Raw genomic sequence first — 24586 nt, forward strand, 5'->3', positions numbered from 1 at the left:
TCCGGGCCGCGCGGGTCCCCTCCCTCTGGACTGAAACCCGAGGAGCCGCCGCGCCGCGGGGCCTGATGCACTTGTCCGCTGCCGGTCGGCGGGAGGCGAGAACCCGGCGCGGCCGCTCGGAGCGGGCCCGACTCGGGGCAGCACCGGAGCGGGCCGGGCAGCAGTGGGCGCTCGCGATCCTCCTCTGCCCAACGCGCTCTCCCTCAGGGCCCGGCCTCCTCCGTCCCCTCCTCCTGCTCCTGCTCCTCCTCCCGCTCCTCCCCTCCGCGGGACTGATCGCCGAGCCTCCCGCCTGCAAAGTCCCCGGCGCGCCGGCAGCTACCAGCCGCCGTCTCTGCTGGATCTCCGTGGGTGCCTGCGCCCCAGCCTCGTCCGCCTGCCCCGAGGCGCCCCCCTCCCTCCCGGCTCGCTCCGCCGGCCGCCGGTGCTCCGCGGCGCTGCCCATGGCCCAGCCCGAGAGCCGACTTCGGGCGCCGGACCGGCTGGACCGCGGCGCAGCTCAGGTGAGTGCCGCGCGCCTGTGGCGGGGGCCTCCCAGGCTGGGGAGTGGCAAGACTTGGGGCCGTCGGGGTGCCCTCACCGGCGTCCCGGATTAAGGGCGAGCGCAGAGCCCAAGGTGAGTCGAGGCTGGAGCAAGTGGAGCGGATTTGGGGGAACAGGGAAGGAGAGATCCGGGGTTTTCTCATCCTTCTCACCTCCTGCCTTGCCCTCTCAGCTCTGCAAATCCCGAGGGACTTTTTTTTTTTTTTTTCCCTTATGGGCAGGTTTTCGGGTTTTTGACTTTGTGGATTGGATCCTCCCCCAGCAGAGCCAGGGGGCTAGTTCCTGCCCAGCGCATCTCCCCGGGACGGCTCCGGGCGGCCGGAGCGCAGCGCGCAGCAAAGCCCGGGTACCACTCTGGCCGGGAACTGGGGCAGGGATACAGTCAGCAAAAGTCAGTCGGTGGAGAGAGCACCCCGGGTGGGGAAACCTAGGTCTGCCTTGCCTTTGCATTTGGATGGAGTGGAGGAGACACGGGACATCTCCCAAGGGGCGGGGATGTTCCGGCGGAGAGAGATTAAGGCGATGGACCATAGGTAATCTCTTTCCCGAATGCCAGTTCTACACCGTCCTGCTTTTTCATAGTACTTTTCACCGATTTTTTTCTGCTTCTGTTTCTATTTCGAGCACCACCTTGGGTGGTGGCGGCAGATGAGGGTGGGGGGAGGCGGGGCGCCCACCCGCGATGGGAGCGCACAAGACCCCCTCTCGGAACCGGGGGCACAACTAGGCGAGCCTGACATCTCCAGGTGCGCTCTCTGAGCCAGCCGGCGGACTGCGCGCTGCTCCCCCTTCTGGCCCCAGCCTGTCCCGGGAGCCGGAGGGCCGGCTTCCAGAGCCGGGCATAGGATGGAGAAGCGGGCGGGAGCTGGAGCGGGGTTGCAAGGCTCGGGGTGGGGGGTGCGCTTGGCTGCGCGGTTGTTTGCCGGCGCTGTGCGTCTTCCATTTCACCCCCTTCGCTGGCGGGCGTCCCCGCTTCTTTGTGCACCCAGGCCCCTCTCTCGGGAGCTGGGTTGCATCTCTCCTCCGCCCTCCACTGTGCAGGACAAGACGTAGCCTTGCCTCGCTTCGCCTTGCCTTGCGCGCGTCTCGCTCCTCCCCCAGCGTTATCCGCCGGCTATTTTTAGCCACTACTTGCAGGAAGGTGCTTTTGGGGGGATTCTGGGGAGGCGACTCCAAATCCATTCTCTTCGCACTGCGCGCCCAGAAGCGGTACCCTGCTGGCAGGGAGCAGCCGCGAGGAACAGCCAAGTGAGGATGGAGAGTATCCGCTCCTCCTCCCGCAGCCAGAGCTCTCGGAACCCGGGCACTACTGGCTCGGCTGCGCCGCCCGCCGCCCGCCACGGGAGCCGGTCCCGGGAGGAGTCCCTGCGTCCGGGCGCCGTCGTTTGGCTGGCTTTCGTGGCTGCAGCCCGGGCGCACGCAGGATCCTTTGGGTCCTAACTCTTGCGTTCTCGCTTTGCAGCCACATCTCACCCGATTTCATTGAAAGGCAATTACCAACTTCCACTCAAGGGTTAATTCCAGGAATTCCGTCTTAAAAAGGGGTGGGGGAGGAAGGGACATAACCTAACTTCTGTCTCCCTGTGTTTAGAAAGCCCATCCTTTGGCGTTTGGAAATACTCTTGTTTTCAGCAAGATTGGGTGCAACTAGAAAAGCCTGACCTCGTGAAATTCCGGGAGATGGACGCTTCAACTGCAAATCCTCGCGTTATTCTTTGCATTTCCAGGGCTTACATTCTTTTACTTCCATAAGATTGCAGAAGTAACATGTTCAGATGGACCACTGTGTTACATAAGGTTTTCCCCAGAACTAGAAGAGAAAGATCAGCTTTTCAAGGAGCCTTTCTGGGCTCCAGTGGGTCCCTCTAACTCTCAGCCCGTGTTGATGGGGATCTGGGATTCACAACTTCGTGACTAAGCATTCCTAAGTCCTCACAGTTAATTAGGACAGCAGCATTGAGTGAGGATTGGCCCAAGCTGCCTGGTGTATGGTGCACTGTAGCTTTAAAATGGGAGGTTTGGATTTTTGTTTTGTTTTGTTTTGTTTGCTTGGGAAGCTGATGAGAAAGTGGTACCTTGAACTTGCAAATGGGATTGGGAAAATCCCAGGGCTCGAAGCTCTGTTGTTGCTACCCCTAGTATGAAGCCACAAGTCCTCCAGTCCAAAGCAGTGCTTTGCACTGTGTAGATGCTTAGGAACCCTTTGCTTGGACTCCCCAATACAGTTGAGGCGTGTGCTTTCGTTGTCAAAAGAAGAAAGTTCCTTACTGGAAAAGCCCCGAGAGAGCCCTTTGAAGGGAAAAGCAATGTGTAAGCTTTTCTTACCTTGAATTACCATCTGATAGTGACCGGAAGGGGCTGAAAGTACAGACGGGCTGATGTAGAATTGCTTGATCTGTGCACACTGCCTTTCCCCTGCCAGGGCATCTACCCAGGGTAACACACAGCCACCTTGAGTACTGAGTCGTGAGTCGTGTTCTCTCTGTTGAGCCTAGAGACTGGAGAGAAGAACACTACAACGTATTGATATCCTGTAGGTGAGCCTGTCCCAGGGTCAGGGCTCAGACAGCAGGCTCCGGGGCATGTCTCTAAGCCAGGATCCCTGTTCTGAGAGACAGTCTTGGAGGGGTGAAGACAAAGCTGGAGAGTTGTAATGCTCTAGCTGCTATGTAGCAAATGCAGTAACTTTTCAGTGGGCGTTGGAATAGACCAAGTTGTCCTCTGTGATTTTGGTGTATCTTCTTTGGACTCCACCAATGAACCAGTGCTTCCTACTGAAGCTGCCCTTTTCTAAGTGGGGAGAGTGGTGAGTGTGCTAGTGGGATTTGCAGGCCGCCTCTTGCCCCAGGCCCTAAGCAAATTAGCTTTCCCTCGGAGCCTTGAATTCTTCCTCTGAAAAATAAGAGGCTGAAAGATTTTTTATGAGAAAGTGAGAAAACGTATGTGCAGAGCATTTGGCAATTGTGAAACAAGGGTGAAAAATGTTCAGGGCTACTTACCACGTATTTCCTGCAAATTTCATTTGGTCTGTTTTAATGTTAATTACAGATTGCTAATGCCTGTGTCAATTACATATGCTAAAGGTTAAATGGGGGAGAGGATTTCATATAATGGGCTGGTATCTCCTTGTGATCACCTAAAATTCGTCAGCACCAGGCCTCCCTGCTCCTCAGAACCGTTAGTTTCTTGTTTTCAGGGTCAGAGTTAAATTTTTTAGAGTATTTTTTAAGAGTTAACTTAATGGATTTTGTATCTTAACCTATGTATGTATGTATGTATATTTCGAGGAAGGGAGCTGAAATTGATTAATCAGAAAAGGAGAAGAGTTGCAGATGAGTGCATCAGTTGGGGCAGAGTAATATGTGATCAATTTCAGGACCGGAGCTGGGTCTCCCTTGTCTAAATCTGTCATCAGCATAAAGCACTGGGTCTCTGTTGCATTGTGGGTGTTCCAGATTTGTCCCCGGGACCTAGCTAAGTGCCTGGTCACTTAATAAATGGCTCGACAAGTAGTTTTGAATGAACGATTGGACGGAATCTCCACAGCAACCCTGTGTTGTGCACAGACAGATGGCATGATTTCTATTTTAGAGATTTGGAATGTGTAGATCAGAAGAAAAGTTAACTGGTTTTCTTGAAGGTACAGAAGATTCCAGATTGGAGTTCGGGTCTGTCTGTTCTCATTCTGTGCCGCTGCACCGATCGTATTGCCCCATCCCTCCCATCACCACCTAAGATCCTCCTACCCCACAGTGGACTTTTGCATTTTGGAAGGTGCCCCTGGAGAGACTTGTCAGTGGGAGGTGGGGCGCTCTTTCTCCTTGTCCATCTCTCTGGGCCCTGAACGGAGGCTCGATTGGAGGATCCCACCTGGGACCTGGCATCTTGAGGGACTTGCTAAGGGACGTCAGGACAGCTAAGTGTTCATTTACCACCGTGAGTCATGAATCAAGTGGCGTCAGCAGCAGCGGGAGATTTCAGGATTTCCCAGAGGTGCTGTTCCCATGGCATGACCCTGACATGTTCCCTGGCACCCAGGTGCCTTCCTTCTCTTTTTCCAAGCCTGGCTTTTTAGCTTCTCAGCTTCTCATCAATTCCTGGAGGTAACCCTTAGTCTTCAAGGAAGCTCCTTTTTCTGAGCTAGCAGCAATCGTAACCAGCTCTTGTGCAGCCTCTCCCGATCCGTCTTCAGGCCTGCCTCCGGCATGAAGCTTTCTCAGCTTCCTCTCCCCACAGGGAATTAAGCTCATAGCTTTTTCAGGCCGTTAGAATAATATTTACTGGGCCATAGTTTGTCAATGGTTATGTGGTACCACCAGAGTTCTAGAAAAATGAATACATTATTCTTCCGAGGAATAGCTTGAACATAATGGAAATAGATCCCAGTTGGCATCTTTTCTTTACTTTTTTTTTTTTTTTTTCCTCCATGTTGCCTGCTTTTTGGTAGCTTTCCAGCAGGGGTCGTACATTCAAATGCCTTCCGAGGCCAGGCCAGTAGGAGCCTGAGTGAAACAGGCCTTAGCCGGTGCCTGGTTGAGAAGTGTGGGGTTTGGGCACTGGAGCTCAGCCCAACATCGGGGTGGCCAGGACCTGTGGCCCTGTCCAGCCACATCTGACTTTTTTTTTTTTTCCAAGAGCTGTAAGCTCACCATTTTGCAAGGAATCTACTGAGTTTTAAGTACCCGCAGTTGAGTCGATTTTTTAAAAAAATAATACCATGTGGGCCAAACAGAGCACTTCTGTAAGTAGACTTTCTGTCTGCCACACAGGCCTCCAGTGTATGGCCTCTGGTTTCTGGGCAGAGAGAAGAAATCGGTTGGATTATGAGACTATGTACAATCAGTTACCCAGAACGTTGAAGCAAAGGTGTTATCGGGCGTGCTGTGTAGACAGCATTCCAGTGAGTTACCCTTCATGTTCATGGAGCGTTTGCTTGGCGGTTCCTGTTCCCTGTCCTAAGAGGCAGTTACAGCGATCACATTTAGACCTTTAACACACGTGTACTGACTTCCAGCCATGGACCGAGGATTGCACTACTCACTGGTGGCACAGGAGGGAATAACACAGGTGGAAATCCTTGACCTTGCACTTACCTTCCAGGGGACAGGACAGATTAAAGCAAGATGGATGATAATCTGTCCTCCTTTGGATAGTGATATGCTAAGGAGAAATCAGGAGAAGGCCATATGAAAAGCTAGAGTGCTAGGCTGATACCTTAGGCCAGTAGCCAGGGATCTCAAAGTTCAGTCTCTGACTCAATGTAATCAAAGTGAAATGTCATAATCTGACATAAAAGATTGTTGGTGTGGGAGTTTAGACCCTTGATCGTATTCTCGGAGTTGCTGTTGCAGGTAAACCCCTGATAACAGACTGTACTCTTTAAATAATGATAATAATGTTTATTTTTGAGAGAGAGAGAGAGAGCAGGGGAGGGGTCAGATAGAGATTGGGAGACACAGAATCCGAAGCAGGCTCCAGGATCTGAGCTGTCAGCACAGAGCCTGACTTGGGGCCGGAACTTAAGATCGTGACCTGAGCAGAAGTCAGACGCTTAACCAACTGAGCCACCCAGGCGCCCCAGACTATACTGTTAATTTTAATGAAATCGACTATTGAGTCCATTTGTTGAGTGTCTATCGGGTGCCAGACACTGGAGTAAGTGCTGGAATCCATTAATGAACAAAACCCATCAAGGACTAGTCCTCAAGGAAATTGGAGACCAGCGTGGAAGACATTAATAAATGATCACAGAAGAGTAGGTAACTAAAGTGAGCAAGCATTGTGGGACGTCCGCCTTAACTATTGAGGTTTGGCACTTGGAACTCTGGCATTCAGTACCTTTGTAAATCAAGCATCTGATCTGTGCTAGGAACCCTTTCTGTCTCTGCTTCTCTGCCTGGTTGAAGCCAGGACCCCACCATCAGTGAAGATTTTTTTGAACTTTTAATTTCTTTACCTGGCAATGACATTTTGTGTCCTTCTGAAAGTTCATTTTGTATCACAAAAACAAAGTATTTTAATTTTGTTTAATGTTTCTTTTTGAGCGAGAGAGCATGGGCAAGGGAGGGGCAGAGAGAGAAGGGAACAGAGGATGCAGAGAGAGAGCATGAGCCGGGAAGGGAGAGAGAGAAGGGAACAGAAGAAAAGAGGCAGGCTCTGCGCGCTGAACTGAGCCACTCAGGTGCCCGCAAAATGTATTTTAAAAATTGTTTCTATGTGTGAAAGGTACTTGTGCCCTTTGAAACTCTGATACGTACTCTGCCAAATTTACCCTGGGCTTTGATGTTGACTGTAGTGTAGAAGATTAAAAAATAGATCTTACTCTTAAGGAACTTAGAGTGAGTATGGCAGTCAGATCAATTAGCATGTTTTTACACAGGAGGGGTAAATGCATAGTGCTTGGGGCTTTGCCTGGGTCCTTGACACACCTTTCCTGGAGAATACCTCCCTCCAATCAATGTGTTGATTTCTTTCATTGCAGTCCTTTTCTCTCATAGCATGATTTTGTAGCAATAATGTTTATCTGGAGTCATCGTGTTAACTTCTCAGGCTCTCTTGCTTTATTCTGTGACTCCCCATCAGAACATGTGCCCCAGGGGGGCAGACATCTGGCATGCAGGCATGTTTCTCCCACCAGCTCCTAGAACAGTGTTACTGGTTCCAAGTGGTTGCTCAGAAAAGAAACAAGAGGCAACATTTCTTTCCGGGGGAACTAGGCAAGGCTTCTTGGGGAAGAAATATTTAAGGAAAGAGAGAGAGGCATGGAGAGAAAAGCCAAAGAAGGATGATAAAACGGAGTCACCCTTTGTATAGACCCCCAAGCCCTCGTTGAGTCATTTGTCCAAGTTAGGGATTCCTAATGTGGTCAGCCCAGGTGAATAGCGGGTTAACAGGAACCCTTTGCTGAACAGATCTGGGCTGTTCCAAAGCATTCTGGCATACAAAGAATGAAAAAAAGATTTCAAAACAATAAAAAAATGGGGAAAAAAAAAGAAAATCATGACACTGATAATTCCGTACTTCTATGTAGAGTGATAATACCCATATTCTCCTTTGTTTTTTGTTTTTTGGTTGTTGTTGTTTTTCCTGCACCCAGCCCTTCAAGGGAGCCGGAGATCTCTTAGCATCTTCATTTTTTTTTTTTTTTTTTTTTTTTTTTTTTTTTTTTATATTTAAGGAAACTGAGGTCTGGAATTGAGGCAACTTTTCTTAGATCCCCAGAACGAGGGAGGCAGATCCCAGATTTGCAGCCATGATTCCCCACCTGCAGTGAGCAGATGGCCCAAGGTGGAGACTCCTTAAATCCCTGGAGGACCGAGGAGCCCGCATTTTCTTTAAAGGAAGAAATATATTTAGATTTAAAACATTCGCATCTCCTTTTATTTGTCAAGAACTTCCATTTCAGCACTTTCCGAGATGCATTTTGTGTCTTGTTGAATTTCCCCTAGAATTCCTGCCGATTAGGTACACGCGCAGTAAGCTGTTTCATGTAAATGTCTCCACTCCTTAGTTTAGGAGAGTCAATCAGAGTCCTGTATCAGCAGTTAAATACAGCGGGAGAAAGGTGATTGCGGATGCAGCTGAAATGAAAAGCATGCTTGCCTTGCTGTGCTCAGAAAAATAAATACTTGAGTGGCGAGGAGTGAGCACGGACTGGGCGTCTCCTTCGGAAAACTTGCTGGCACTTTATTTAAATTATGTCTTACACCAGGTATTTTTTCCCCAGCGTCCAGGATCGGAAGGAGGGAGAAGGTGACAGTGACAGATTTCTGGGATTAGATTTTGGAGTTACTGTTGTGGTGGAGAGCACGTGGCTTTTGAAGTCACATCTGTTTGAATGGCTGATGTCCCCCTCACCGACCGTCATCCTGAGAAATACAGTTTTCTGGGCCTCTGTTTTGTTAACGTTCTAATGAGAATTACAGGAGATTGCCATTAGAAAATGCCTAGCAAAATCTCCAGAAAACCTATATTCTTCTTGTGTAGAGTTGCCAGATCTTACAAGTAAAAATATAGGACATCCAGTTAAATTTCAATTTGAACAACCTGTCATGTTTTGGTACAGGTGTATCCCACATACTAAGTATTAAAAAATTATGCATTGTTTTATGAAATACAAATTTGACTGGGAGAACTGTATTTTATTAAACGTTCCTATTCTCGTGGGGACTGTTCTGAGAGATTATTTTGGTGAAAGTCCTAGAATCCTAAGAAGTTAGAGAGGGGAGAACAGTAATATTGAAGGTGATGTAATCTTGACCTTGGACCGGGGTGTGGTCCAAGGAGAAAAGGAGGGGTTGTTTTCTCTGGTGAGCTAAGCAGGGGATCAATCCAAGGCAAGCTTGTTTGTTTGCTCACAGAAGCAAAAGAATTGTGGCTCTAACCAGATCTCTCAGTGCATTTAATAAGTGAGACAGATTCTCTCCCAAGTGGTGACAGCGTGCACCAGATTATTCCCAACAACTTCTGGAAGACGGGGTTTGAACCCCGCGAGGCCACCAGGATACAGTCAAATATTGCACCGAGCACATTCCCGTAGGGTTGGGGTTGCAAAGACAAGGCCCAGACAAGGGCTCTGCTGAGGCCACTGAAGGAAACTTTGGGCTTTGAAAACCCGCACCTGCCACTGCTCCCCCTTCCGCCGAATCCAAAGCTAATACAACTGTTACAGGGTCTTCCAGACTCGCTCCTCCCAGCAGATGACCTCAGGTGATAAATTGAGTCAGAAAGCTCCCTGAAGACTGCTGGAGTAGGTTGCTCTGAGGATGGCAGTGAAAATGCTGTGTTTCCATTTTAGGTAATAACCTGGTGGGGAGGGAAATTAACAAGGGTTCCGTTGCTCGTGGACTTTCCAAAGAAGTTTTATGGTTTCCTCAGTAGTGAGATACTGCCCATGGCCAGGTCATTCGTTTCTGTTTCATAGAACATTACCACGTCTTCATTTAACCTGAGCTGCTCACTAGCAGTGTTTATTTACCTGCAGCGCGCGCCAGAAAATAGGCGAAACAGCACAACAGTTAGCGCCCAGGCTTACCCAGCCAGGGATCTAGTTAGAATCCACTTTGCTGCTTCTCAGCCACAAAGCAACGGGTGCTTCTTCGCCGCAAAACAGCAGGAGAGGCCAGTTCCTTCTCATCGCTAAGCCTCCGTCTCCGCATCTGCAAAATGGGCATAATTACAATTATAGCACAGGATCGCTTAGTGCACATTAAACCAAACAAGCAAGGCAAGCATCCCACAGTGCCTGACTCACAGTTAACGTTACCAAAAAAGATACCATTATTAAGGCGACAGAAGGAAGCGATACAGGCTGTATCTAGAATGTCAGGGACCAGGACTGATCTCATGCGTCGTTTTCAGGGGAGACTGTCTGAGTCTTTTGCTCTTTGTTTCTCGAGTGTTCATTTATAGAATTTAAACCAACCTTATTATTTCGTTTTCCGGGCCAAGGGATTGGAAGCAGCAATGCAGAGAAGGTAAGGAAGGAGATGTGAGGGCAGGAACCGAGTAGAGGAGGGGGACCTGGGCAAGAGGGAGGGGGAGAGAAAGGAACTAGAGAAGCAGCCTGGACGGAGAAACCATTAAAAGCAGACAGCAGAGTTTGAAGAACGTGGAAGGCCGTGACCTGTTGTAATGGGGCAGTCTTCGGAAGCCCCCGACTAAATCCCAGTGCTGTCATTTCAGTCAATGCCACCTCCACTCCCATCCCCGAAGCTTCTCAGGACCCCAACTGAATGTCCATGGCCTTGAGGGAAAGACACACAGGTGTAATGGTGGTCCTGGAAAGAACGGAGAATGGGACATAAAAGGTGAAGCTGGGGCCTCTCTCCAGTTCAGTGACAGCACAAAATCACAGGTACAGACTGAAGACCGGGGGACCCAGTGCTCTCTGGTGGAGGGACCGGCCACGGTGCCCCTCGTCGTCTTCCTCTGGCTGCAAGGGAGTTTTTTGCTCTTGAGTTGGCTTTAAATCTCCTTTCATTAAACATCAGCCCTTAGTAAAGAGGGTTTCAGGGGGCATCTCTTCTGCCTGATTATTCCCTATGAAATGGTTACACCTCCCCGGTCTCTAAGCCCCGTCTACACACATCATAGGAACCCACCATTTCCATGGGGGATGGACCCACCCTCCTCAGTCTTTCTCAAGGGGAGAGCATCCTTGGGGCCAGGCCAGTCTAGAGTTCATAGTGACTCTGGGCACAAAAGGATACCCTTTGCCCCAGAAAGGAGTATATTATTTGACTTGGGGGAAATGATTTTGTTTTTCCAAGCCTTATATGTAGTCGCCTTACCTGTTCACTGGGTTTATGCTTCTCATGGACTTTTGAGGTGAGAGTCGCGTTATATGATGCATGTAGAACACCTATTTGAGAGCCTGGTACAGACCAAATGTCTATAATGCAGTACTGAGTGGCCCCGGTTAGCTTTTCTTGCTGGTAAGGCTGATTTTGTTTGAAAAGCAGATCAGGAATGTCCGTAAGGATAGTATTTCACCTTCCGGTCTGCCTCCTCCTTCCGGCTGACCACCCCCCCCCCAGCAGGTGAGAGGTCCATGATGTTGTCCCCGGGGTGGCCTCTCTCAGTGTTCTGCTCTTACAAAAAGAACAAGGTGGGGGGGACTCTCTTCTTTTCATTGGAGAAGGAAACCTTTCTCAAAAGCCTGTGCAGGATTCCCCTATAGGTCCCATTAGCCAAAAACTTGGTCACATGCCATGGGCCAGAATCACAGAAGAGGAAGCGGAGGCACACAGACATTTGAAACAGTGGGAGGGGACAATTAATCAACTACGTAACCCTGAATTGGTCCCTGTTGCCTTTGAGCAACTATTACGCTCATGTTTGTACATCGTAGTCCGGGAATTGATCCTGTTCCGCGTCCTGTCTCTTTTATTGCTGTCTTCAGCTGAAACACACATCTTGTATTCTTCTGATTTCACTTTTATTTGCCTCCCCAGCTCTGTCACTTTTACAGCTATTTGCAGTCTGCAGTATTTCTCTATGTTAAGCTCTCCCCCTGACCCAAGCAGACTTCGCACAAACATAATCGGGTCCCTGCCCTGTCCCCCGATGCAGAACATCCCAAGGAGCCCCATTATTTACAGTATCAGCGTTTAAGTGCAGGACTCTGAAACACAGGGAGAGGTCCGTGCCCGGCCGCCTCGCTTCACGGCGGCATCCCCTTGGGCAAGGTAGTCTCTCCAGAAGTCACATATTGTTCGTGATTTTTAATTATGCGTGTTTATACACTTATTTACTTAATGTTTCATCTGTTTCAGTAGGTGAAACTGTAGGAGGACGGAGGTGTTGTCTAGAGCCGCCAAACTGGGAACCAGCCTGAACCAGTGCCTGGCAGGCAGGTGGCACCTAAGAAATAATGCAGGACCCCAGTACCCTCTGTTTCAGGGTTGTCGGGATTAAATGTGGTGATTCGTACGGGATGTTTCACGTGCATAGTGGGTGATCAGAGGCTAGCTTTCCTTTGGCCGTTTTGTTTTTTTTATATAGTAAAAGGAGTGAAATTCAAGTCCCCGCAGCATGGCGTCCACGTTCCCGTCTTTTCAAGCCTCACGCTCACTGTTTGCTGTTCCGTCCAATGCCTCGTATTCAGACCATAGCACCACCACCCCGCGTTCCCCCAGATAAATCAGGAATGTGGACAAGAATTCTGCCCTGTGCAGTCTTGTGCCCGGCTGCCCTCTCCCCATCCTCCCCGGTTATGGGCCGTGTCACAGGCTTGTCCTGGATGCCCTCGCCATCCGCTGCCCCCCCGCGTGATGAATAAATGTGCGTGTGGTAGCCCCGTGGACACACACGAGGGTCGCACTTTTCCTATTGGAAGGTGGGCGTGGCCGTGTGACTTGCTGTGCACAAGGACAGTGAGGCCAAGTGACGCGTGTCACATCTGGCCCAGAGCTTTGAGAACCGCCCATGCATTGTGCATTTTCTCTTCCCCTCTCGCTTGTGATGTGCACTGCTTGAGACAGCAGGTGTTCTGTCGTTCTAGGTCTCTGGGAGACTTTCATGAACCGAGACCTGCCACCAGCCCACTTGGGACGAGCAGCCAAGGGAGGAGGGGCTGCCTGGGGAGGGGGTGTTCATCTCCCTTACCCTAGCGTGGCCCTGCCTTTGCAGTTGTCCTGGAGTGTGCCTTCCCACACAGGTGACATTACTGTCATCACTTGCTGGTTCGGCCGCATCCCTCAGGAAACAGCTTCCCTGGAGAGCGGGGCAAACCCCCGCTTCTAGAGCTGTGCACCCCCCGCGCCTGGTCCAGGAGATCGATGCAGGACTGCTGAAGAACGTGGGGACCTGCATGGTGAGAAGGGGCGTGGGAGGGTTTCCAGTGGAGTTGAGAAGTGAAAGTGTCATTATTATAAACACATATTTTTTTTAAGCTCACTTATTTTTGAGAGAGAGCGTGAGCGGGAGAGGGGCAGAGAGAAAGGCGGCCAGAGGATCGGAAGCGGGCTCTGCGATGACAGCACAGAGCCCCATGCGGGGCTCCAGCTCACGAACCGTGAAATCACGACCTGAGCTGCAGTCGGACGCTTAAGCGACAGAGCCACCCGGGTGCCCCGAAAGTGCCATTACCATAAATAGAGATATTTCTGTTTTCTTGGAGAGGAGGCTGATGTTTGCGTTCAGATTTCTCGAGCTTAGATGGGCAGCTCTCCTTCGTCCCAAGAAGATGTTCCCCGGGTAGAGTCACCTCCACCCAGTGGCCTGTCCTTTGTAGAGCTCCGGTAACAGCTGTGTGCACGCGAGCCTCCCCGGCCTCGCCCAGCCTTGGTCCGGGGACCTCTTTACACTTTCAGCCTTGAGGGGTGGGGCCTGCCTCGCTGGCTGCTGATTGCCAGCGACCCCTTCTCCGCGGCCGATCCCCAGCTACTCCTTCTCCGCGGCCGATCCCCAGCTACTCCTTCTCCGTTGCTGCTCCCCAGCTACCCCTCCTTCACCGTCAATTTCAGCAAAAGTGGCAGAAGGGCTCTGGGTTGGCAGGGAGCCATTCGTGAGGATGCTGGTGACACAGGCCACCGGGCCCCGCTGGTTTCCACGACCCCATGTGTTGAGAATTGGCTTCACCTGCTGCCTTTTCTTACTCGAATGGTGCTTTATGGTCCTTCGCTAAAGATGGCACAAAGGCTAATTATCTCATAATGGCTGTCCTTTAAAAACATTAGATTAAGAGCCACTTTATGCTTTTAATTCTCCTTTTTTCTTGTCATCTGTATCTCTCTGCCTGGCTATCAACACAGCAGAATTTCCTGTTTGCACCCAAGAGTGCTTTTTTCTTATTGCCAACTTTGGGAAGGGTGCGGTTCTCTCATTACTAGTGACAGTTATGTAAGCAGACCCGTTGTTATAAAACCTAAATTGTTGTGATTATTGTTCCTTCGTGCTTCTCTTCAGGCCGATGTCATCAAGCACCGTTGACTGAGCAGATATTATTGTGTAGGAAGGATCCACCTGTCCTGTACAGGTGGGCCAGGGTTGCTTTGTTGTTGTTGTTGTCCCCTGCAATACCTCATTTAATTCTTCAAAAAATTTTTTTTTGTTGTTCATGTTTATTGGTTTTCGAGAGAGTGAGAGAGACAGAGTGCAAGCAGGGGAGGGGCAGAGAGAGAAGGAGACACAGAATCGGAAGTAGGCTCCAGGCTCCGGGCTGTCAGCACAGAGCCCGACCCGGGGCTGGAACCCACGAACCATGAGATCATGACCTGACCCAGAGTCGGACCCTTAACCGCCTGAGCCATCCAGGCGCCCCTCTCATTTATAATTCTTGTAGCCACTCAAGATGATAAGAAAAGATTTCTGTCTTTGGGTGGGGAAACTGAGGCCCAGAGAGGAAAGTGACTTTTCCACGGGCAAATACCGAAGGCAGGGTCTAAATCCTGGTAGATCTGAACTCCCTTGCTTTGATCTTCCCTTTGATCTTCCCTCACCCCTGCATTCATTTCTCTATTTCCTTGTTACTGCTTTACACTGAACCTCAGTTAAAAGCATTGAACGTGAGGGTGTCTGGGTGGCTCAGTCGGTTAAGCATCTGACTCTTGAGTCTGGCTCAGGTCTTGGTCCCAGGGTGGTGAGATCAAGAGATCAAGACCTGTCTCACACTCCTTACTCAGCATGAAACCTGCTTGAGATTCTCTCTCCCTCTCCCTCTGCCCCTCCCCTGTTTGCACTCTCTCTCCCTCTCAACAAAAGAAAAAAGAAAAAAAAAGCATTGAACTTGGTTTTTGTCCTCACCAGACCTCGGAATATTTCTCAGGGGTGTTTTCCATGAAGCATGTCCCAAACTACCCTCTTCTTGGATGGTTTTTAAGTTGCTAAAATAGTGTCCCTCCCATAGCCTCCTACATCTCATCGGGCTGGAAGTGCTTGTCTCCTTGTCTTGCCCCCTACACAGTGAGCCCCCTTGGGGCCGAGAGGACACATCTTCCCGTGTCCCTGGGCAATGCCAGCGAGAGGACCAGCACGCAGGAGGCCTGGCATCCGTGTCCTGAGTGGATGACCTAGGCTCCTGGGTTGTGTCTGAGGGAAGAAGGAAGATAGTAATGGTGAGAGGCAATCCTCTTGGAATCCGGTTTAGTGACTCAACATTATTCAATGTCTTAGTCTTTATGACTCTCAGCATTTGAAGACAAATGATGGAAAGCCAAACCAGAAATCTCAGCACGATCTTCAAGCCTCATTTAATTTGAACTATTGTTCCTTGTCAAACCTATTCCTTCTCTGGGGTACATTGGATGCTAATGAGCCTGCTGGTTTAAGTTGGGTGCCAATCTGGAGTCCAAAGCCCGGTCTGCATGTTCAGACCAGTTGGTGGGGGAGGTGAAGGTGGTTGTCAAAGTCGAAAGGCAGCGTGGGGTCCGTCAGTTTTGTTGTTTCGATGCCTGTCGAGACTCCTGTTGCGGAAGCATCCTATGGGCTAGCGGGTTGCAGGGCCTCAAGGTGTGGGTTGCCTTCATTAATGCGTTAATGGCCTTGAAGGCGTGTGAGAGTAGCAGGAAGTCTTGAAAGTTCAGATCCTCATTGGAGCTGTCACACAGGTGCGCACACACACGAACACACAAGCTACACCTCGTGTAGTAACGTGCCCTTTCGTCCTCATGGCACTCTGCAGAGTGGGCGCTCTCACCACCCCAACATTTCAGGGGAGGACATGAGGCACACAGAGCCACATCACTCGCTGTTGGTCACCCAGTGGGAGTCAGGGATGAGCCAGGACTCAAACCCGCTCTCTGAACCACCAGCCTCCCCCGTCGCGATGATCTCTGAATGTCCTCCCCTTGTTGAGGCCCGCTTGTTTCAAATACTTTAAGACCTAACAAGTAAATACTGTGTTAAGAGTATAAAATAGAAATCATTTTGGCATCAGCGTTCAGAGAGAATCATCAGGGTGGTGATAGATTTAACTTCACGTGTAGTCGGATGCTTCATCTGAAGGTACTGAAACAAGAGATGACAAGAGATCACAGAGACAGTTGGGTCAAGGGCAGGGTCCAGGTGTTCTGGCTACATTCAGGGGCACTCCGGGAGAGAGAAAATAAGACAGGAACTCCCAGTTTAAGTAAACTCCTTATACAGAACGTAATGCTTCCGTCAGAGGCAGATGAAATACTGGCTCGTTTCGTAGAACCCAAAGCTTCAGAGTAGAGGATCAGTCAACTTGAATAGTGTTTTTCAAGTTGTTTCAAGCGAGGGGTAGAAGGAAATCATGATCACGTGTGGGAATGTGTGTGGTGGGGGAAAACACTACAAGCTGTTGCTTTAGTCGGTGCCATCACGTGAAGAGCAACACTTTAATTCAGGACGGGAGGCAATACGGCCGGTATAAAATCCAAACCAGCCATGGCCTCCCGGCTTTAACGGTCCACATGCCTGCTTCCCCTCAGCTTCTCTCAGGCAGGACCGGCCTCCTCATTGACCCGCTGGTGAGTTTCACGGTGCCTGTCAATGCCAAGTGCTCACTTCAATGTCTGGTTGTAAACGATCGTGTGAAACCAAGAACAGGCACGTTCAAAAGGAAAGACGGACTCTTGGGCCAAACGTGCGCGGTAGTTTCCAAGATTTTCCGTTAACCCGCCCCCACTTGGAGCGTGTGAATGGTGCTGCTGGGATTCAGGCTCAGGACCTGATGCTGCCTTCCATTGCCAAGGCTCTTTTCCCCTTCCCCGTCTTTCTCAATCCCGGAGCCTGCCGCCTCTCCGGACCCCACGCCTGCCGGCTGGGGCAGCCTTACCACCGTGTCCCACAGGCTGCACCCCCGAAGCAGCCCCAGTGCAGAAACGGACCCCAGGTCTCCTCCCAGATGGTGCCTGGACATGGGCTGCCTTTTCCGAGGGCTTCTACCGGGCCGTCCCCGCCCTCGTTCCAGCTCAGCGTTGCCTCTGGGCTGTCGTGTAACTGTGGCTGCGTCTACGCTCACACTGAATGTGGTGATCACTTCCCTTCCATGCTTGTCTTCTCCTCTGCGGGGTGCTTTGAGGACAGAGGCTAGATTCTTTCTATATCCCCAGTAACTCAGGACAGTTTTAGAAACACTGTGGGTGCCTTGCCCAAGTGATCACCTCTGGGCAGAGTCTGGACCTCAGGCATCAGTCTCCACAGCCTCGCCCATCAGCCTCCCCACCTCCCGACCTTCACCACACTTGACAACTAATATCTGTCCGTGACGTTCATGAAAATCAGGAGCCTTCACGGAAATATTCACAGTTGAATCTTGGAAACCTCAAAGATCAGGTCACACGGGTCCTTCCTCTCCAGCATCCGGGGATTTGGCAGCTGCTGCCTCTTTAAGACAGATCACATCCACGGGTGCTGGCTGCGGTCCACACTGTCCAGCCAGCTTTGTCCCTTGATGTCACCTGTTACCCCAGGAAATACACAGCGGTCCCAGGAAGCCCACTTGTCTTTGCTTTTACCGGTAAGGGCTGTGTGTCGGTGGGCTTGGGCAGCTGTAACTAAGTACCATACACGACCCGCTAAAACACCAACAAACGTTTCCACAGTTCTGGCATCTGCCAAGTTCAAGACCAGGATGTCCCCAGGCTCAGCCCCTGCGGAGAGCTCTCTTCCTGGCTTGCAGGCTGTGTCCTCACTTGGCAGAGAGATCGCTCCGGTCTCCCTTCTTACCCCGTCACTATCCCCATCTTGGGTCCTTTTCCTTATGACCTCATCGAAACCTCATTCTCTCCCAGAATCCCCACCTCCAAATGCCATCCCATCGTGGCTGGAGGCTTCAACGTGGGGATTTTGAGGGGAGACAGAGACGCCGTCCGTACAAGCTGGCTCAAGAAATGAGATAAATCCTCCCTCCGCCTTGCTCGTCTGGGGGAAGGATGTCCTTTGCTGTGCTCGTGTGTATTTCGGCAGCAAATTATTCTAACATTCGCTGCCCCAGCACGAGACAAGCCTCGATTTCCATGTCTCTGGGATCCAGTGGGGTAGGAGTCGGGAGACCTGGATTTCCAATTCAGTTTAGCCCCCTGCGTGCTTGACCTTGGGGTCCGCATGCTCCCCCTACCCACCGACCCCTTCTGCCGGGATAAGGGTGAGACAGGATGATGGCAGATGGCCCTTTGGCTGCGGACGCCCTGTGTGTCTTTTCTGGGGACATGTTAGGGATTCATGGCTGTCCCCACCTATGGGGCCCAGCCATGCCCGCCCCCCCCCCCCCAATCAGATGGCCCCTGTCGGGAGGTTGGGTCCCCCCTGGCCTGACGCTGCGCACACCCAGGTACGCCGAGGAGGCCTGTCTCCCGTCTTCTGTCTGCTAGCACGGCCCCTTTTCCACTCAGCTGCACCGAGTAATAAGAGAGGCCCCGTCCGCCCTCCTGTCACAGAGCTCTGCCGAGCACTGCCTGTGCCAGTGTGTCTCTGCCTCTAATGAAGGATTTATTTAGGTCACTGCTGCCTTCTGTGCACAGCCACGCAGATTAAACATGTTGAGTGTCTCTTCCTCCCTCTTCCCTCCCCGGGGCCTCACCGCTGCACTCACCTGGCTGTTCGGGATCCACCAAGGGGGGCATTTGCACCGCACACCCCTTCAGTCACAGAGAGCTGGAGCCTTCCTACCTGCCATTGTCCTTTCTTCCTTGAGCCCCTGCCTGGTTGAGTCACCGCAGTACTTTGGATCATGAACAAATGTGTTTGACTAATTATCATCTCCAGATCCCATTTATACCACACAGCCGCCTTTTTTTTTTTTTTTTTTTTTTTTTTAGGGACCAGAATAGCTACCATGATTTGAGGGCTTGCCATGGGCCAGGCAATATGGGAACATCCTCGGCATCCACGTAGGGTGTTTGATTTAATCCTTGCAATCAGTATATGGAGCCGGTGCCTTCTATCTGAGGCTCCCAGGCTTCAGGGCTGTCTTGGGGGTTTGGAATCACAGAGCAGAGATGTGAGCCGGGGTTCTTGGCTCTGAATCCTCTGTTAATTCCAGCGTGGCCCCTCCACCCTGCTCTACAGATAATTCTACCTCTGTGGCCGGACCGATCCCTCTCTAGTTCGTCTGCCACAGTTGTTAAAATCCCGGTATTAAAAACAAACTGCCCCAACAATGGTAAGAAACAAACACCAGAGGAAAATTGCCCCCCCCCCCTAAAGCCAGCGCAATCGGGATCTGAACCTGAATGGGCATGAGCGTTTGGAGCTCACAGAGTCCTTGCCATTCTAAAGGGCTGAGGGTGGGCAGGCCGGTTTCCCTGGGAGCTGGTTAGAAACACAGACTCTTGGGCCTGTCTTCAGACCCCTTCCATTCGAGTCTGCATTTTGAACTAGATCTCCGGGGGACCGGTGGGCACGTCTGCCTTTGGAAAGCCCTGTGCTAGGCAATTGCAGTGGGGCACCCAGGGCTCCTGGGAAGGATGCTCTCCTCACCCCACACCGGCCGCTCCTCACGAAGGTCCTTCCACCCCGATACCTCGTCTCGTTTGGAGAAGAACGTTGTGTGGGTTGGCTTCAGACTTCCTATGGGACAGGTTGCGTTTGTCAGCCTCATGATACCGTGGTGTTCTCAGAGGCTCAGAAACAACACTATCGTTGAAATCTTCTGGTCCCAAACCCCTTCCCCACCACGTTGCCCTCCCTGGCTTGCCCAGATAGCTTCTTCCTTGACTCCTGCAGAATTTTGTGCATTATCCTGGTAGCCTTTTGTAAATATGGAAACTCCCAGCGCTGCTGTGGATGCTAGGAGGCGTAGAAAGGCCGGAGGAGGCAGTGTTCGAAAAGTCCTCTTGTGTTTCGGGGGGGAGAATGGGGCCAGTGACCCTTCCTTTCCCCAGAGAGTAAATGTGACCCGCGGAAACTTATTTACATTATGTGGACTGACCTTGGGTCTTTTCTGACTTGAACCCTTTCCACCCCACGTGAGGTAGGCTTCTCAGCAATTACCATAAGTAAATCCGAACAAAAGTGAGTGTCAACATTTGTTGAAGAGTGTCATGTGCAGGCAATTTCAAGAAAATAAATATTTATGGAAGTCTTGAGATATCACTGTCCTTTCATAGACTGACAGGCGCAAGCCGAATCTCCTTCCTCTTTCTTGCTTTCCAAGATGATCTGCCAAGGATGGAAATTCGACACCATCGCGACGTGCCCTTAAGAAGTTGCTTAAAGGTGAAAGTGAAGACGTTGTTGACTCCTAAAGATGAACGAAAAACCTTCACTGTTGATTGCCCGGAACTTTGGTTGAATGCGGAAATGACAGTTCTGTTGTTCAAACTGTCTTACTGAGGTTTCAGTACATTCCAGAAGATTTTTTTTTTTTAATTTTTGATGTTTTTATTTATTTTTGAGACAGAGAGAGACAGAGCATGAGCAGGGGAGGGGCAGAGAGAGAGGGAGACACAGAATCTAAAACAGGACCAGGCTCTGAGCTGTCAGCACAGAGCCTGACGCGGGGCTGGAACTCACAGACTGTGAGATCATGACCCGAGCTGAAGTCGGACGCTTAACCGACTGAGCCACCCAGGCGCCCCAACATTCCAGAAGATTAAATCACTCAGCACTCTTGGATGCTTGTTCTTGTCTGGTAGTAGCATAGATCCCATCCTGTCTACTCTTCTTATGCTCTCGTGTAAGCTCTCCCCTCTGCCCCGAATGCACTCCCCACTGCCCATGGGGAGACCTCCCAAGTCAAAGGAAAAGAAGGACAACCGGCTTTAGAGACGGCCCACGGAGTGTTAGTTCCCACACCCCCGGCGTCTGTGACCTTGAGAAGGTCTTCTAACCTGAATAGCGTGTTTCCATACGTGTCCTAGGGAGAAAGGCAGGCCATTCCCATTTGTTGAACGCCTCCCCCGTGCTGTATATTTGGCCCCGGTGATTTGATTTCATCATATGGAAGTAGATGGCACCCACTTTTCAGAATGGCATTTTGAGCCCCAGACAGGTAAGGACACTTGAGTTCAGAGAGCTGTAGGCAAACCAGCCCGGATCTGCCCCATTGCAACAGTGCCTTTGCTTTCCCACTACCGCACGTTACCTTTTCGTTGCTTCAGAGAAGTCACATAAAATTAGCATAACCACTGCTCAGTTTTGCTGCGAGTATCGGAAGAGATGATTTATACACTGGTGCTCACCACCTGGCACCCAGTGGGCACCAAGTAAGAAATGTCTTCCTTTCCAACCCTTTTGCTACATCCCTGAAAACACTTGTGGTTGACTGTTTCGAGAATCCCTGTTATCCTAGAGAAGCTTCTGGTCTGTGCCAGCTGCACCACTAGTTTCTGTTGAGGGGTTGGGAAGATACAGGGCAGACAGAGGGCTTACGGGCAGCACTATTTCCGACGCGTTAAACTTCCCTCTCGTGGAATATTCTCGTTATTCCACTTTATCCACACATATGTTGCAGTGGTGGGAGTCGGGGAATATACTGTAGTTAATTACATTTGAAATCTAGGTCATGATGTGAATTATGTAATAAGAAGACTTAAGGAGAAAATTAAAATATTTCGAAGGGTTATTTCGCTGCATCGCCCCCCCCTTTTTTAATTAAAATATTTTCTAGATTCTCAGGTGATCTCGTCCAGTCACCATGAGAAATCTTGAGTCCCCCTTTCAATACCTGGCTCCTGCCTGACTCTCTCAGGTTGAAAACCTCACTACCGTTTGACACAGTCTTTTTCACGGACAAACTGTTCAGTCTGTCTTTCTAGTGAATTAAAAGCCTTTCTCAGTACCTTGGGCCATTCGCTTAACCTTGCACTGCCGTCGATATGTTCATTTAGCAAATAAGGTCTGTAGCACCTACCGTGCACAGAAATCGTGCCAGGCCCTGGGGGGATGGCAGCGGAGAGAAAGCATCAGGACACCGATGGGGGGCTCTGAAATTGGTATTCTCGGGTGGAGGGGCAGACCAGACCATAAACAAGCATATCCGGGTTGGGCTAGTGCATGAGGAATACGAAACCGGGTGATGGGAGAGAATATGGTTACAAGAGAGCAGGCGGGCCCGTGTTGCAGGGAAAGCCGGTGTTTGAAATAAAAGCTAATTGGCAGGAAAGAGCCAGCCCCAGAAAGCCTTGGGACCCAGCATCCTGGAAAGAGGGAGCGGCAAATGCCAGCGCCCAGAGCTGGCGGGAGCTCAGAGTGTTCACAGGAACCGAAAGGTCAGCGAGGTGGGAGTGTGGCCTGAAGGAGCAGATTGAGGCCAGAGGGACAGACCGGCAGCTCCCATCCTGGGGGAATCCCCAGGCCTGGAAAGGAATTTGGATTTAATTTCAGGTACCAGGAGACCTCCATCTGAGAAATCCCGTGGGCTCTCCCTGTGCCTCCTGTCCCTGGCAGGTGGTCAGCACCTTCACGGGGGGGGGGGGGGGCCAAGGAAGCTTCGTGTTGCTGATGGGAAGGACTCGTCTTTTGAATTTTCGTAGCTCAGGGCTTGATTGATCACTGTGTCCTTGATAAAGGGGAGTGAACAGAGAGGGGGCTGGATCTCTCTTTGGGAACTTCTAACCCATCTACAAAAGGAAAGAGAGGGTTTGTTTTGTTCATCCTTCCATGAAATCCTGTCCCTCATCAAAGGGTCGTTACCTGGCACGAATGTTCAACAGGACCAGGGAAGCATTCCGTCAGGGGAGGAACTACTCGTACCCTCACTCCAGGCATCGCCGGGGAGTGACAGGGACAGCGACATCCCTGGCTTTGCCTGCTCACACTGAGTTTGGATCCTCATTCAGCCTCGACCATTCTGGAAAAACCACCGAACTTCTCTGATCCTCTTTCTTGTAGTGAGATCAGTTCTGGTGAAGATTTGCAGTGAACATCGCGGGGGCCCAGTGTGGGACGATGCCAGCCCGGGGTCTGTTCAGTAGCAGGTACCGCAAACGGGAGCTGCCGTCATTGCTTTTGGCAAGGCAGGTGGCCTGGGTTCCAGGTGCCGTGGAGCATTCTTGTCCCTGCCCATGCCAGCTCAGGGCTCCACATTTCTAGAAGGTTCCATTTGCTCAATATTCGTTAGTTCGCTTCTGGAGGGAGGATGATCAGTTCATCTCTGTGCTGCCTAAATGTTCCAACTTGCCTTCCTCCTACTTCGTGAGTGGGGCATTGGGGGGGGGGGGGCGGGATCTGACTTTCAGAGAGCACTTTCTTTGCTTAAATTGCAGCCCTACTCAGCGCTGTGGACCTCTGAGCGGCCACCTCGGCTGCTACCAGTCACGTGTGGCCTTGCGACGTGCTGTAGGAGTAAATAAATGGACACACACTAGATTCTGAAGACTTCATACAAAAGAGGTGGAAAGTATCCCCTTAATATTATATAGGAATTATGTGTTGAAGTGATAGTGTTTTGGAGAACATAAAAATATTTCTGTTTTTGAATGTGGCTCTTGAAAGTTTAAAATTTTAATGTGGCTCCTGGGTCATTTGAACACTTACAATAAAAGCTCTAATAATAGATGCTTTGTCCTAGGGCAAGATGGGACTGTCAGGGATGTCTAAATAAATGGTCTCTGCCACCTTTAGGAGGGGTGACTGTTACCTTCATAAGCGCCGCTTGATTGCCTATAAATAATGGAATTTTTCTGGAAATGTAGTAAACCTGTGTGTTCTACATTTATTTCTATGATCTATATCCTGCACAGCTACTAGGGGGAGGTGCTGTTTCGCATTACGGAGGGGAGAAGGTATTGGTAAAAACGGAAAGTTAATCTCGTAACTTCACTAAAATATCAGATAGGTAGCATACGTTCAATAAATTTAGATATTTGTTTGATAAATGAACGAGGGCATGCATGGCTCACGTTCATATTTCTAATGGACGGGGCTTGTTAATACAGATCACCTCATTTCAGTCTCAAGGAAATCATTTCAGGTGGGTACAGTTATTACCATTTTACATATGGGGAAACTGAGGCTAAGACAGGTTAAGTCACTTTGAACAAATCCAACCTAGAGACAGGGTTCCTGACCCTACAGTCTGGCTGATTCCTTTCGACTCCTCACTGAAGGGAACAAATGAGTTTGACCTCATGCTGTCCTGTTCCTACCCTGTGTGTCAGCTGATTCTGGAGGAGGTGGCCTGGGATTTTGTCACTGTTGACTAGATTTTTGAGGGCCTTTCCTCTTTAGGATGCCCAAAACTTTACCATTATTACCTGTTAAGGCCACATGCTAGGGAGACAGCAACAATAGCGGAAAGAGAACAGGACTGGAATGCTGGAACCATGAGGTCCAGGCCTGATTTTCTCTGTGACCTTAGACAAGCCATCTTGGGCCTCCTCACTGTGGCCCTCGTGTGCTCTGATGTGCACAGTCCCGTTGTCAGGATCAGTGTGGCTCCGATGTCCTCGCTTACAGGTTCACCTGACCTGGAAGGTCTTCTCTTTTCCAGGAGTGTTACTTAAAGGCCCAGAAATTCTGGCTGTGCCACTGAGTTCAAATTACCAAACTACTACGCGAGAAAGTTGTCTCACAGTGGCCACTGTGTGTGTGTAATATATTATATATGTATTTAGATGTCATATATGTGTGTGTGTGTGTATCTACACACTTAGCTAAAGTTCCATACATATACATGCTATACATATGTATA

The 24586-nt window shown here is 50.4% G+C and overlaps 1 protein-coding gene across 1 annotated transcript in view; it reads left to right on the forward strand.

Moving 5' to 3' along the window:
- Positions 1-225: 225 nt before the first annotated feature.
- Positions 226-24586, forward strand: part of HS3ST1 (heparan sulfate-glucosamine 3-sulfotransferase 1) — a 29029-nt gene continuing 4668 nt past the window's right edge. The window contains exon 1 of the mRNA XM_030314194.1: positions 226-503. The gene's annotated coding sequence lies outside the window, so the exon portion shown is untranslated. The remainder of the gene's footprint in view (positions 504-24586) is intronic.

This window comes from Lynx canadensis, chromosome B1 (genome assembly GCF_007474595.2).
Source record: "Lynx canadensis isolate LIC74 chromosome B1, mLynCan4.pri.v2, whole genome shotgun sequence".
Classification (NCBI taxonomy): domain Eukaryota; kingdom Metazoa; phylum Chordata; class Mammalia; order Carnivora; family Felidae; genus Lynx; species Lynx canadensis.